Here is a 13,981-nt window from a genome sequence, read left to right as displayed (position 1 = left end):
AACATTTCCGGTAGTTACGAAAACTTGATTTGGAAAAATGACATCATCTGTGCATTTGAAATTTGGAAAAACCACCGTGTTTGTTTCAAGATAATGTTCACATTTTTCATTCATCACTTTTTCGAACTTTTGTGTATCACCATACACTTGGTCAACAACTATTCGTGGAATTACTTCTTTCTTTGAAGATTTCTTTTCTTTCGAAACTTTCTCTACATCTTCATCATCACTATCATCAGTTTGGTAATCTTTGAGATCCACGAAGTTCATTTCACTAACTTTCGAAGTTGAGGGAATATCAGTTTCTTTCTCAACTATCAAATCCTTAACTTTTTCTTTCCCTTTAGAATTCGAAGCAACATTAACAATAGACAACTGAGAACAATCAACATCTTCAAGCTCACTAATTTCACTAATATTGTCAGAATTATCTTCAATATCAGCAAAATTAGATTGAGAATCAGATGATGATTTCTCAATCTTTTTCAAAATGTGAATTTGTTCAGATTTAGTCAAAGTATCATTTACAATGTTAACTAAATCATTCGAATCAAGACATTCATCAACCTTGACAATTCCATATCTATACTTGTCATTCGGAACTTTGTTAAAATCAACTATTTCTTTTTCACAGTCATACGAAATGTTATCTACCTTAGCTCTTTCATAAGCTAAAAACGGCAGCAATTTTCTATGTTGTTCTTTACTGATTTCGCATGAATGATGAAGTTCAGTTATTTTCCCATATAATCTTTTAGCAGCATTACAGTAAATGTTTCTTTGTGCTAACAACAGTTTATTATCACTAGATAAATTGTCCCTATCAACCATGATATTCGTTATTTGAAGTTCTAGACAATCTATCTTAGTGATTTTCGAATCTAGTTTCTTCTGTGTCTCTAGCAATTGCATTGACAGCTTCTTAGCCTCATTGCTAGCAGATACCACAATAGAATCAAAATAAGTAACAGTTTCATCAAAAGATACTAATTCAGAATTATAAGCATGTACTGGAATATTAAAAGATTCAAGAATGTTTCGTACCTTTGTGGTCATTGGTGATTTGTCAGTAGCTTTTGATACGAAGCATCTTCCATGCACTTCGTATGTTTCCTCCTCTGATTCTTCCTCCATTTTTGCAAACATAGCTCCATGGGTTGGATTTCGCATTTCCTCATCATCTGATCCAGATGACCAGATTTGATAAGTACCATCTTCATCCTCATTCGCACCCTTTGCAACCAGAGACAAATTCTTGGCTTTCGCACGAACCTCCTCCAACTTTTCAGCATAGTACGCCTCATCCTTGACCTTATTCTTTCTCTCATCCTTCTTTCGAAGCATACAGTCATTAGCAAGGTGATTAGCACCATTGCAATAATGACAATCAATCCCAGCATCTCCCTTTAGCTTCTTCTCAGACTTTCCCTTAACAGGCTTCGAATCTTTCATCTCATCTTTCTTTTTCTCTTCCCCAGCACTTTTACTCAGAAAGTTCCCTTTTGTCTCAGACGACTTTGCCTTCGGATTGAAAGGCTTTTTGAAGAACTTTTTCACACGATTGTTTGAATAAAAGGCAACTGCCTCATCATCTGAGTTCATGATGAACCCTTCATCTTCATCCGAAGCATCTTTCTCAACATCTTTTTCAGAGATCTTCGAAACCAAAGCTAGTGGACCTCCCAACGTAGCCTTCGATTCTTCAGCTATTTCGTTCACTTCGCTTTCATGAGTCTTAAGTTGGTTGTACAAGTCATTCAATCTTGACGTATCAAAGCTCTGTTGATTCTTCACCATCATGCTCACACTACGCCATTCCTTTCGAAGTCCCATAACAAATATTAGATTGAATTCCATGGCTGATCTAGTGATACCATATCGATTGCATCGATATATCAATTCATTAAGACGATCGTAATAAACTTCAATTGTTTCACCATCTTTCTGTCTGAAGTCCTTCAGCTCCACTAAACATTGCTTCACAGAATTAACTTTCGTCTTCTCACTTCCCTGAAATTTTTCCTTGAGATTGTTCCAGATTTCCTTTGCAGTTGTACAACTCCTCATGTAGTTGTAAACAACTGGAGGCAAAGCTCCTCTTATCTCTCTTATACACCTTTTCTCCAGCTTTTTCAGACGATCAGATTGATTTTCAACTTCAGAGTTTCCAGAGGAAGAACCAATTGGTTAAACATTCGATGGTGGATTGAGATTGCCAGAAATGCAATTCCACAGTTCTTCATCCAATCCATTGAGATAATCCTGCATACGATCAGCCCACTGATCGTAATACTCAGGGATGAGCATAGGAATTTTGGTGGATGATCCTAGAAGATGAGAAAATGAAGTCATGGAATTCAGATTGAATGACGCCATTGTTGTACGGAATAGATCCTTGAGAATTTTTGAAGAAACTTTGAGAATTTGACAACAAACTGTATGATTCAAATCACAATCACTCTTAGAATACTCGATTCAATGAATTAAGTGCAGAATCGAATCACATACTTAGATCTAAACAATTTTTCACTTTTAAAAAGTGCGGAAACTTTTGAATCAAAAAGTTGACTCAAAAACCTTTTGAACAAAGTGAAAATCAGATCAGAGATATGATTCCTGCTCTGATACCAATTGATGAGACAACGAATCAAGTATTGAACGAATTAGAGAGTAAATTCAAAGTAGAATTGAAAGGATTGAACACATGTGTAAATATGATCTGTTTGGCTCTATTACGCTTTTGCAAATTTTACAGAGTACAATTAATATTCTGTAAGACTTCGTTACTAAGACACTAGCACTCCTATTTATAGAAGAGAAAAGCATACAAAAAATATACTAAGGACTAAACATGAAGCTTCAAATATTATGCCCTAGTAAAATACATTATATAAATGTTCGAAGACCCTAAAAACAAACTTCGACTATTACAACATTTCGACCCTAACAGATTCACCTTCCGACTGAGAGCATCAGCAACAACATTTGCTTTACCAGGGTGGTAAAGTATCTCACAGTCGTAGTCCTTGAGTAACTCCAACCAGCGCCGTTGCCTCATGTTCAATTCCTTCTGATTAAAGAGATATTGAAGACTCTTATGATCAGTGAAAAGTTTGCATTTAGTACCATAAAGATAGTGCCTCCATATCTTTAAGGCGAATACTACCGCTGCCAACTCCAGATCATGAGTGGGGTAGTTCTTTTCATGCTCTTTCAATTGCCTCGATGCATACGCTTTCACTTTATCCCTTTGGGTCAGAACACATCCTAACCCAACTCCAGAGGCATCACTATAGACTGCGAAGTCATCAACTCCTTCAGGTAACGAAAGAATCGGTGCTTCACACAATCTCTTCTTCAACTTCTCAAAGGCTTCCTTATGCTTCTCATTCCAAGCATAAGTAGCTCCTTTGTGGGTCAAAGCTGTTAATGGAGTAGCAATCGAAGAAAAGCCTTGGATAAATCGGCGATAATATCCAGCTAATCCTAAAAAGCTTCGAATCTCCGTAGGACTTTTTGGTTGTTTCCACTTCATCACAACTTCAATCTTTGTTGGGTCAACCATTATTCCTTCTTGGTTAACCACATGACCTAAAAATTGGACTTCTTGAATCCAAAATTCACATTTGGAGAACTTTGCATACAACTTCTCCTTTTTCAGAACTTCTAGCACTTCACGCAAATGCTTTTCATGCTCCTGCTTGCTTTTCGAATAGATCAAGATATCATCTATGAATACTATCACGGATTTATTAAGGTATGGTTTACAAACCCTGTTCATCAAATCCATGAAAGCTGCTGGGGCATAGGTTATTCCGAACGACATAACCAAAAATTCATAGTGTCCATATCTTGTTCTAAACGCAGTCTTCTCGATATCCTGCTCTCTCACCTTTAGTTGATGGTATCCGGACCTAAGATCGATCTTCGAGAAATAGCTCGAACCTTGCAACTGGTCGAACAGGTCATCGATCCTCGGCAACGGGTACTTGTTCTTTATTTTCGCTTTATTCAGCTCTTTGTAATCGATGCACATTCTCATGCTCCCGTCTTTCTTCTTTACAAATAACACAGGGGCTCCCCAGGGTGATGAACTAGGTCGAATGAAACCTTTGTCCAATAACTCCTGAAGTTGTGTCATAAGTTCTTTCATCTCTGTTGGTGCTAATCGATATGGTTCTTTTGCTATCGGCGTCGTTCCTGGTAACAAGTCGATATGGAATTCTAATTGTCGATCAGGGGGCAATACGGGAAGATCTTCGGGAAAGACTTTCGGATAATCACACACCACCGGAATATCCTGCACCTCCTTCTTTTCCTTCTTAGCATCGATCACGAACGCTAGATATGATGTATATCCCTTGGCCTAACACTTTCTGGCTTTCATTAGGGAAATGATTCCAGAGTTTACTCTGCGTTTGTCTCCATACACCATAAATGACTCTTTCCCTGGCAGGTTTACTTTTACTATCTTCTTTCTACACAATATTTCGGCATCATTGGCACTAAGCCAATCCATTCCTAAAAGTATGTCGAATCCATTTAACTCGATAGGCAATAAATCCTCGTGGAACTTATTCCCATCCAAGTCAATGAGGATGTTTTTCATACGATGGCTAACATGTATAAACTTGCCACTAGCAATCTCGACTATTATAGCATTAACTAGTCTATCTACAGGCAAAGCTAGTTTTCTACCAAATTCATGCGAAATAAAGGAGTAATTAGCTCCAGAATCAAACAAAATTTGGGCAGGCAATTCGTTTACGAGAAAGGTACCTGAAGCGACATCGGCTTCTTCTTTCGCAGCTTCGAGTGTCATCTGAAAGGCTCTCGCCTTCGGCTTTGGTGGAAGATTGGGCTTTGCTGCATCCTTCTTCTTCGGGAAATCCATCAAAATATGCCCTTCTTCATGGCACCCATGACAGACGTTATTAGTGAAGGTGCACTTCCCAGCATGTTTCTTCTTGCACACTTGTAACAAGTGAGTTCCATGCTACACTTCCCAGCATGTTTCTTCTTGCACTTGTCACACCACTTGGCTTCGGCTCCTCCTTCGAATTTTCTCGAACCAGTCTTCGAGAACTTGTTCTTTTTATTGGAACCTGAAGTTCCTTCAAACTTTCTCTTTTCGCCAACTTCAACCTTGCTGGCGGCTCTCCCCTTTATCATAACTTCAACAGACTTGGCAGCCCAGATAGCTGCCTCCAAAGTAAGTGCCTGATGTACTGGCACGGCGTACTCCCATGGAAGTCCCTTTGCGTACCTGTCAATGTTCGCCAGCTCATCTGGGACAATACGCAAAGCAAACTCCATTTTGTCTGTGAAGTTATTCGTATATTCATCAACAGTCATACTCCCCTTCTTCAATGTTAGAAATTGGTTTTCTAACTCAAGTACGTTTTGGGCCGAGAAGTACTTGCGCTTGAAGTGCACCAAGAACTCTGCCCAAGTAAGTTGCAGTGACTCATTAGGGCTTAGGGTTTTCCCCAAAGTGTTCCACCAACGAGCAGCACTACCCCTGAACTGACGCACTGCAAAGGTGGTTTGTAACTTGCCTTGGCAATCACAAGTCATGAAAGCCAATTCCATTTCTGAGATCCAGTCCATTACTCTGACAGGATCTTCTTTTCTAGTGAAGGTCGATGGCTTGCAAGTCATAAAGTCCTTATACTTGGACCCATTTCTCTCCACTCTAACCTCGTGGTCATTTCTCCCAACCACAAGCGGTTCACTATGACCAACCGATCTACTGTTGTTTCCTTCTTCAGATCGATCGTCATTCAATTCATGTCGTTCAACAGGAACTGAAGGTTCATCCCTGTTGTTCAGCAACATTTGCCTCAATTCCTCCCTCTGTTCAGCCATCATGGTCTGAATCATAGTTCGTACTCCAGCCATGGTGATGGGTTCAGGTGCAGCTCCTACTATCGGCACCTGTTCCACCACTTGAGGTTGAGGTTGTTGGTTTCTGTTTGCATTTCCCGCTCCACTTCGAGTTCTTGCCATTACAATCTATATACCGAATAAGGCGAATTTAGGTCTTTATCCTTGTTAGACATTTCAATTCCCTTATTACTCCGAAACATTTACATGTTAGTTCTAATCTCGTAATCATACGCTTAGAATCCTACACACATAAGGTTTCCAGATCCGGTCGGCAACAGACCATAGATCCGAACAAATAATGGCATATATGGCAAACATATAACATTTAGCACATAAAAGCATTTTAGGCACCTTTCCTAAAATAAACTAGTGCTCGTGTCTAAAATGGGGTAGACACTCATCTCACAATCATCACTTAGCATTTTAAGTTTAAGTCTAGAAATTGTAGGATATTTCTTAATTCGCTTAAACTAATGCTCTGATACCAACTGTGACATCCCCTAATTTCTCGGCCAGAAAAGACCGATTTAATTTATGCTTTTTAAAATAAAAAACAGAGAAATCTTTTGAAAAGATGTTGCGGAATAGGTCCCCAAAACAAAACATGATAAAAGTTTATCAAAACCTTCTATAAGAAATGTATAGTTTCATTTCATATCAAAACCTCGGGATGTCATGTTCCGATACAGATCAAAAGCATAAACAAGACATTATAAGCCTTACAACAGTTATTTACAACTACTGGCCTATAATCAAAACTCTCTCATCGTCCTCCGACTATGCTCGGGGTCCACTACCTGTAACAAAAAAAGCTGAGTGGGTCAGGATTGGGAGCCTGGTGAGCATATAGGGTTTTCAACCCACAATAATAATAAACTTATTAAGTTCACCAATAAACAATAACCCTGATTACCCATTCCCGTTGTCCTCACTTTACGTCCCTAAACATCTATCACAAGGGACCTATCCTAAGGAATATCATTGGGATGGACACTACTGCTAAGGGGACTCCTCAGCCATACATGTCCTAAAGGCAACCATGAGGGGGATGGAGTACACCAATGAACATTTAGTTCATCAACACCTACAAGTTGCGAACCTGCTAGTGTGCCACTGGACTGTCTAGAAAGGTCCGCGGTTGTCATCTATACTCCGTTAGACGACTTCAACAACAACAACAACAACAACACCGAGGCCTCTCATCATTTTAACACCCATCGACTATTTCATTTACCCATGTTCTACCCAACATATTTGTAGATAAAGTACATATACAGTTTAAAACTTGTATAAAACATCTATTCAACAGTCACCTCAAATAAACAATTAATATATTTACACATAGCACGTATTTTAAGGTAAATACTTCATATCTATGTGTAAAGTGAAAGTAACTACACACTCACATGTTTTGATGAAAATCGGGCAGCAATTCGTTTCCTAAAACAATCGTTTCTAATAAAACCGGGAGTTTTATTGAGAAACCGGGCTCTGCAAAGGTCGAGCTTCGAAACCGAAAAGATAAATTTTCCGGGCTTCTCGGGCACTTCGTGGCTTATTCCGGGGGTTATAATTGATACCGGGGCTTTGGGGATGTTAGAATGAAAGAAATATGGGTTTAGGGGCTAAAAGTGACAAGTTTTCAAAATACCCCCGGGAGGTCTCGCACCCTCCTATTTATAGGGGCCGAGGCTGCTGATCCAAGGGCTGAGAAGCCTCCACGCGTTAGCAGATCCGAAGGCTCGCAGGTGGCTCGCACGTCGGATGCGCATGCGAGGGGCTCGGTGGCTTGTTCTGATTGGACCGAAGTCCGGATCCGAGGAGGGGGGGGGGGGGGTCCGTGGCGCCTTGCGAAGCTCGGACGCATGAGGAAAGGGGCACACGTCGCAGCTTCATTGGACCACTTCGGATTAGCTCTTCGGTTCGGATGACTCAGCAAGAATTCGGACATGCGTCGGATGCGAGGCGAGGACACGTGGCCGAAGTCCACGTATGCGAGATTTCTCGGTTTTGGGGATTTTTCTCGATTTTCGCGCCAAAACTTCTAAAGTCCATAACTTTCGCATACGAGCTCCGTTTTTGACGTTCTTTATATGCACGCGTAGGTAAAATTACGCTCTACAACTTTCGTTTAGACTTCGTCGGCTAGTTTTGACATTAATTTTTATATTATTATTTTTAACAGAACGGGACAGGAAATCCGTTAAAAATTCATAACTTCTTCATCCGACGTCCGTTTTTGTCTGTCTTTTTACCGTTTTGCTACTATTGACGAGAACTTCGATTCTTGTTTAGGTCGTGTCGGCTAAAAATCACTCGATCTAAAATTCGAGTTTTTAGCTGTCTACTGCTAAGCTGAAACTTCGGAAAATCATAACTTCCTCATACGAAGTCAGATTTGGGCGTTCTTTTTATACCTATTCTCGGTTTAAAGAACACTACGAGTTTCGTTTAGATCACTAAGGCTAAAAAGTAGTTTATCAAAAACTCACTTTTTACGACATTCAGCACCGTGCCGGTTTTGTCGTGAAACTTCGACATGTCATAACTTCTTCGTTATAACTTGAATTTTGGTATTCTTTATATATCTGTAATCCTTGTCACGACCACTACAACTTTCTTAATAGATATTGGCTTTATCTAATATTTATTTTCGACGCACATTTTTATTCTTAATTAATTAACTCCTAGTAATTAAGCAATAAACACATAAAACACATAATATTCACATAATTCCTTTTTCATTTCTTCAAAATGAGTTACAAATGTTAACCTAGACTATCACATCAATATTAATGCCTAGCCTAGAAACACGGGCATTACACGCTTCCTCGGAGCAGGTGCAGATGAACCGATACTTGAGTATGTTGAAGAAGGATATCAAAGAGTTCGTGATGAACTCCCAGTACCAAACATTGGCTAAGCTGCAATCCAATGCCAGGAGGAGAGAGATTGAGTTGGAGATGCAAGTGAGAGATGGTGAGGTGGAGACCCAAAGGAAAGAGAAAAGGCTTGTTCCAGTGTAGTCTTAGTAGGCAAGTAAACAGTTCAATCCCGCTGATTCGAGATCAGGAGATCAGAGAGTCCGCACTTGCAGCAAGTGTGGTAACGGTCACGAGGGACCCAATCGAGCAGGGTTGGTATTTTATATGTATGGCCAGGAGGGGCATTTTGCAAATGAGTGTCTAAAAGGTTTTTGTCTCTAGTTCAGTTACAACCAAACGGGCCATGTGAATGCCTGTTACACATTGCTTGCCTCGAGATTAGTGTAGACTCCAACTCCTATGACCTTGCACATTATTGATGGTCTCCAGGGGAAGGCTGAGTCCCCGAAGGCCCGAGGGCGAGCTTTCCAGTTGACAGCAGAGGAAGCTAGGGCGGTGCCTGACGTCGTTACTGTTGGTCTCTAGTGAATTTATTACCTGTGTTAGTGTTGTTTTACTCGGGTGCGAGTCGATATTTTGTGTCATCTTCGTTTAGTAGGGATTTTTTAAAGCCCTTGGATCATTAGATCGACTTCTGGAGGTTTCCATCGCTGATAACCGCACGGTTTTAGCTTTGGATGTTTTCCGTGACTATGTATTGGAGATTTTTGGTGTGGGGTTCCCAATTAACCTTATTCCTATTTCGGTGAGGGATGTATGTGTGATCGCGGTAATGGATTAGTTGAGTCGGTTAAAAGAGTTGATTGACTGTGAGCAAAGATTAGTGATACTTTGTACCCCAACTGGGGGAGAGTTGACCATCTATGGGGAAGGAACTACGGCTGGTTTATCCTTTTGTTCAGCTACTAGGGCTAGGCAGTATCTTCAGCATGGATGTTCGAGTTACCTTTCATATGTGCTCGACCCTCGGGTTGAGGGGAAGAAGTTAGTTTCTGATGTTCCTGTGGTGAGAAAGTTTCCTGATGTTTTCCCAGAGGATCTACTGGGTGTGCCTCCTATGAGATAGGTGGAATTTAGGATTGATCTGATCCCTGGTGCTACCCTGATTTCCATGGCACCGTATCGCCTTGTACTGCCTGAGATGCAGGAGTTGTCCTTACAACTCCAGGAGTTGTTGGGCAAGGGGTTTATTTGGCCGAGCAGCTTACCATGGGGAGCACCAATCCTTTTTGTCAAGAATAAGGATGGTTCATACCAGATGTGCATTGATTACCAGGATTTTAACAAGTTGACGGTGAAAAACCATTACCCACTACTAACGATTGATGTTCTTTTTGACCAGTTGCAGGGAGCGCCTTGATTCTAAAACATCGATTTGAGATCAGGATACCATCATATGAGGGTTAGGAAATATGACATTTAGAAGACGGATTTCCTTTCTCGTTATAACCATTATGAGTTCATGGTGATGCCTTTTGGGCTCACCAACGCACCAGAGGCATTTATGGATCTCTTGAATCGGGTGTGCATATCGATTTCAATCGATTAGTGATCAATTTTATTGATGATATCTTGGTTTAATCTAAGACCAATGAGTAGCATGCGGAGCACCTTCGTGTGATTCTTAGGGTTCTGTCGGTAGAGAGGTTGTACGCCAAGTTCTCCAAGTATGAGTTCTGGTTGTGCGGGATTCAATTTCTGGGTCATCACATTAACCAGGATGATATTTGGTGTGTTATTACTTGGGATTTATTTGAGACTTATCCAAGATTGCGGTTCTCTTACCAGGTTGATAGGGAAGGATGTCACTTTCCACTGGGGGCCTGAGAATTAGGCGACATTCGAGAAACTAAGATAGAAGTTATGTGAGGAACTGGTTCTGGGACTCCTTGAGGGAGTTGATGACTTTGTGGTATATTGTGACACTTCAATTCTAGGAATAGGTGTTGTTTTGATGCAGAGAGGGCATGTGATAGCTTACGTTTCGAAGCAGCCGAAGCCTCATGATACTAACTATACTACTCACGATCTTGAGTTAGTGAAGTGGTTTTCACCCTTAAGATTTGGCGCCATTTTTTATACAGTGTCCGTTGTACTATCTACACGGATTGCAAGAGTTTGAGCTACTTCATGAATCTTCCAAATCTAAACATGAGGCAACACAGGTGGCTGGATGTGGTGAAGGATACGACTGCGAGATCTTATATCACACAGGGAAGGCCAATGTGGTGGCCGATGCATTGAGCCGCAGGACGGCTGGTACTCCTATTCGGGACCTATGTTTGAGGATGACCATTATTTCACCACTTCTAGATATGACCAGAGAGGCTCATACTGAGGAAATCAAGAGAGAGAACTGGAAAAAGGAGAATATCAGGGGTCAAATTATTGCTTTTGTTACTGATAGGCGCGACTTGTTGACTTAGTGTGGAAGAGTTTGGGTTCCGGTTTCTAGCGGAGCTCACCAGATAGTGTTATAGGAAGCTCACACGTCTAAGTGTACGATTCATCCTGGTGCAACGAAAATGTATCGAGACTTGAGACTCGGTTATTGGTCACCCTGCATAAAGAGGGATATATCATGGTAGGTCTAGAGGTGCTTGACCTATTGGAAGGTCAAGGCCGAGCATCAGAGACCACACGGTAAGTTGCAGCCTTTAGAGGTCCCTATTTGGAAATAAGAGCAAATCACCATGGATTTTATTACCATGTTACCAAGGACGACCAAGGGACATGATGCTATTTGGGTTATCGTGGATCGTTTGACCAAGATTTCCGATTTCCTTGCTATTCGGTAGAGCTCCTCGGCCGAGGAATTTACCGACATCTATATTCTAGAGGTTGTAGCTCGTCACGGTGTGCCTATTTCTATAGTCTCAGATCGAGGCGTTTGGTTCACTTCCAATTTTTGGAAGAGTTTCCATGAAGAGTTGGGTACCAAAATGCATTTCAATACTACATTTCATCAGCAGACAGATGGCCAGAGTGAGCGGACTATTTAGACTCTCGAGGATATGTTAAGAGCTTGAATCATTGATTTTAGTTGGAGCTGAGACTCCTACCTTCTTTAGCTGAGTTTTCCTATAACAACATCCATCACACTAGCATTGGTATGCCTCCATACAAGCTTCTCTATGGGAGAAAGTGTTGGACCCCGATTTTCTAGGGAGAGGGTGGGCAACGAATCCATGAAAGCATGAAAGTGGTGCTCAAAACGACAAAGCTTATTCAGCAGGTCAGACATAGATTATTGACAGCTTAGAGCCAACAGAAAAGTTATGCGGACCGACGTCGTTCAGAGTTGGAGTTTTTGGTTGGGGTTATGGTACTTCTAAAAGTATCCCTTTCGAAGGGTGTTATTCGATTTAGGAAACTGGGTAAGTTGGGCTCTAGGTTTATCGGTCCGTTCTGAGTCATGGCTAAAGGGGCAAGGTGGCCCATCGATTGGATCTACCGGAGGAGCTCAGTCAAATCCATAGCACTTTCAATGTTTCACATTTACGAAAGTGTGTGGCTGACGAGTCAGCTATTCTTCCAGTGGATGATATTCAGGTCGATGCGTGCATGAATTATGTTGAGCGTCCAATGACAATTCTCGACCAGAAAACGAAGGCGTTGCACAACAAGGTGGTGGGCTTGATTAAGGTGCAATGGCGACACCGTAAGGGTTTCGAATGGACTTGGGAACTCGATAAGGAGAAGAGGAAGCACTACCCCGAGTTGTTCACATCAATGGATTTCGAGAATGAAATCTGATTCAAGTGGGGGAGAATTGTAACATCCGTTTTTCTAGGTAATTCTTTTTCCAAGTTTAATTATTTAAATATAAGTTTTGAGGTTTTTGGATGGGCCACGACGTGGTGGTTGAGGCCGCATGACATGACATCGTTTGATTAAAAATGCGGAGCCACGAAGCGCCATGATGTGGCAAGGCCTTTGCCACGGCGCCACGAATATTTTGGTGCAAAACCCTAGATCTCTGGGTTTGTGCCCTATTTAAAGGCACTAAACCCTAGGGTTACCTCCTTTGGCAGCCTCCACCCTATGAGATCATACCTCATCCAAACCCTAGCCTCCATATGTATGTTTTAAGTGTGTGAAGCCACTTTTGTGAAGGTTGAAGGAAAAAGGAGTCCATTTTAGTGCTTGTGTGCTTGGTTCCAGCTTAGATCTTGCATCTTCATCACATTTATGGTATTTTGGAGGTATAAAGTCTTCACCTTGCTCCTTAGAACTAGTTCTAGGTCATTTTATGAGCTTTTGTTCCATATATTCTTGTTCTTGGAGTTTGAGTGAACTCAAGAACATTTGTGTGCCTTATTTGACTTTTGGACCACGGTGGTGGTTAGAAAGGGGACTTTCATGACTTAGTTTAGTGTCCATGCAACGGGTGTAACCATTAAGAGCTTAGGATTTGAGAGCTTGGCTTATTGGTATGTATTAATGGATGAAGTTGGAAACTTTATCCATCAAGACCTTGGGAAGGTTTAGATATGAGATTTGTAACTTATGGGGTTAAGTGTTAAGAGCTTAATCCATATCTGTGAGAGACCAAATCCCACGGCATGGCAGTCTACTTGCCAAGGCATGTTGGCTGGTGTCACCATGACTGTTTTGTTGTGTAGCTACCACGACGTGGAGGTCAGCTGGGGCTGACTTTGACCGTTGACTTTTGGTCAACTTGAGGGTTTTAGGGGGTAGACTGAGAGGGTACTTCTATATTGATGATTAGGTGATTCTTAGTACCGATCTTCACTTTCAGAGAGCTGTTTTGTTAGTCTGCTATTTTCGAGGTGAGTCTTTTCACTATATTATCTATGTCATAGTAGGGTGCATGCTAGACTAGTTGAGTCTTATTTGCTGATTGTTGTCATGTGTATTTATTAAGTTGCTAATAACTCCATTACTGCGGATAATCCTTAGGGTTGCTGATAACCCATAGGGCTGTTATGAGCCGATAGGACTACTTATAGTCCTCAAGACTGCTAATAGTCCTAGGGTTGCTGATAACTCATTGTTGTTTATTATGTTGTGTTGTATTGTGATATTTTGGGGAACTTACTAAGCTTCGTGCTTACAGTTGTGGATTTAAATGTGTTTTAGGTATTTTAGATGATCATGGAAAGGCAAAGGCTTGACTGTACACACACATCGGTAGCTTTTGAGATTCTGCATTATTACGATACTCTGATTTTTGGGATGACTAT

Source organism: Lactuca virosa, chromosome 8 (genome assembly GCF_052849685.1).
Source record: "Lactuca virosa cultivar CGN04683 chromosome 8, Lactuca_virosa_CGN04683_v6, whole genome shotgun sequence".
In the NCBI taxonomy this organism is placed as follows: Eukaryota; Viridiplantae; Streptophyta; class Magnoliopsida; order Asterales; family Asteraceae; genus Lactuca; species Lactuca virosa.
The sequence above is the reverse complement of the archived record's forward strand: the minus strand, read 5'-3'. Positions refer to the sequence as shown.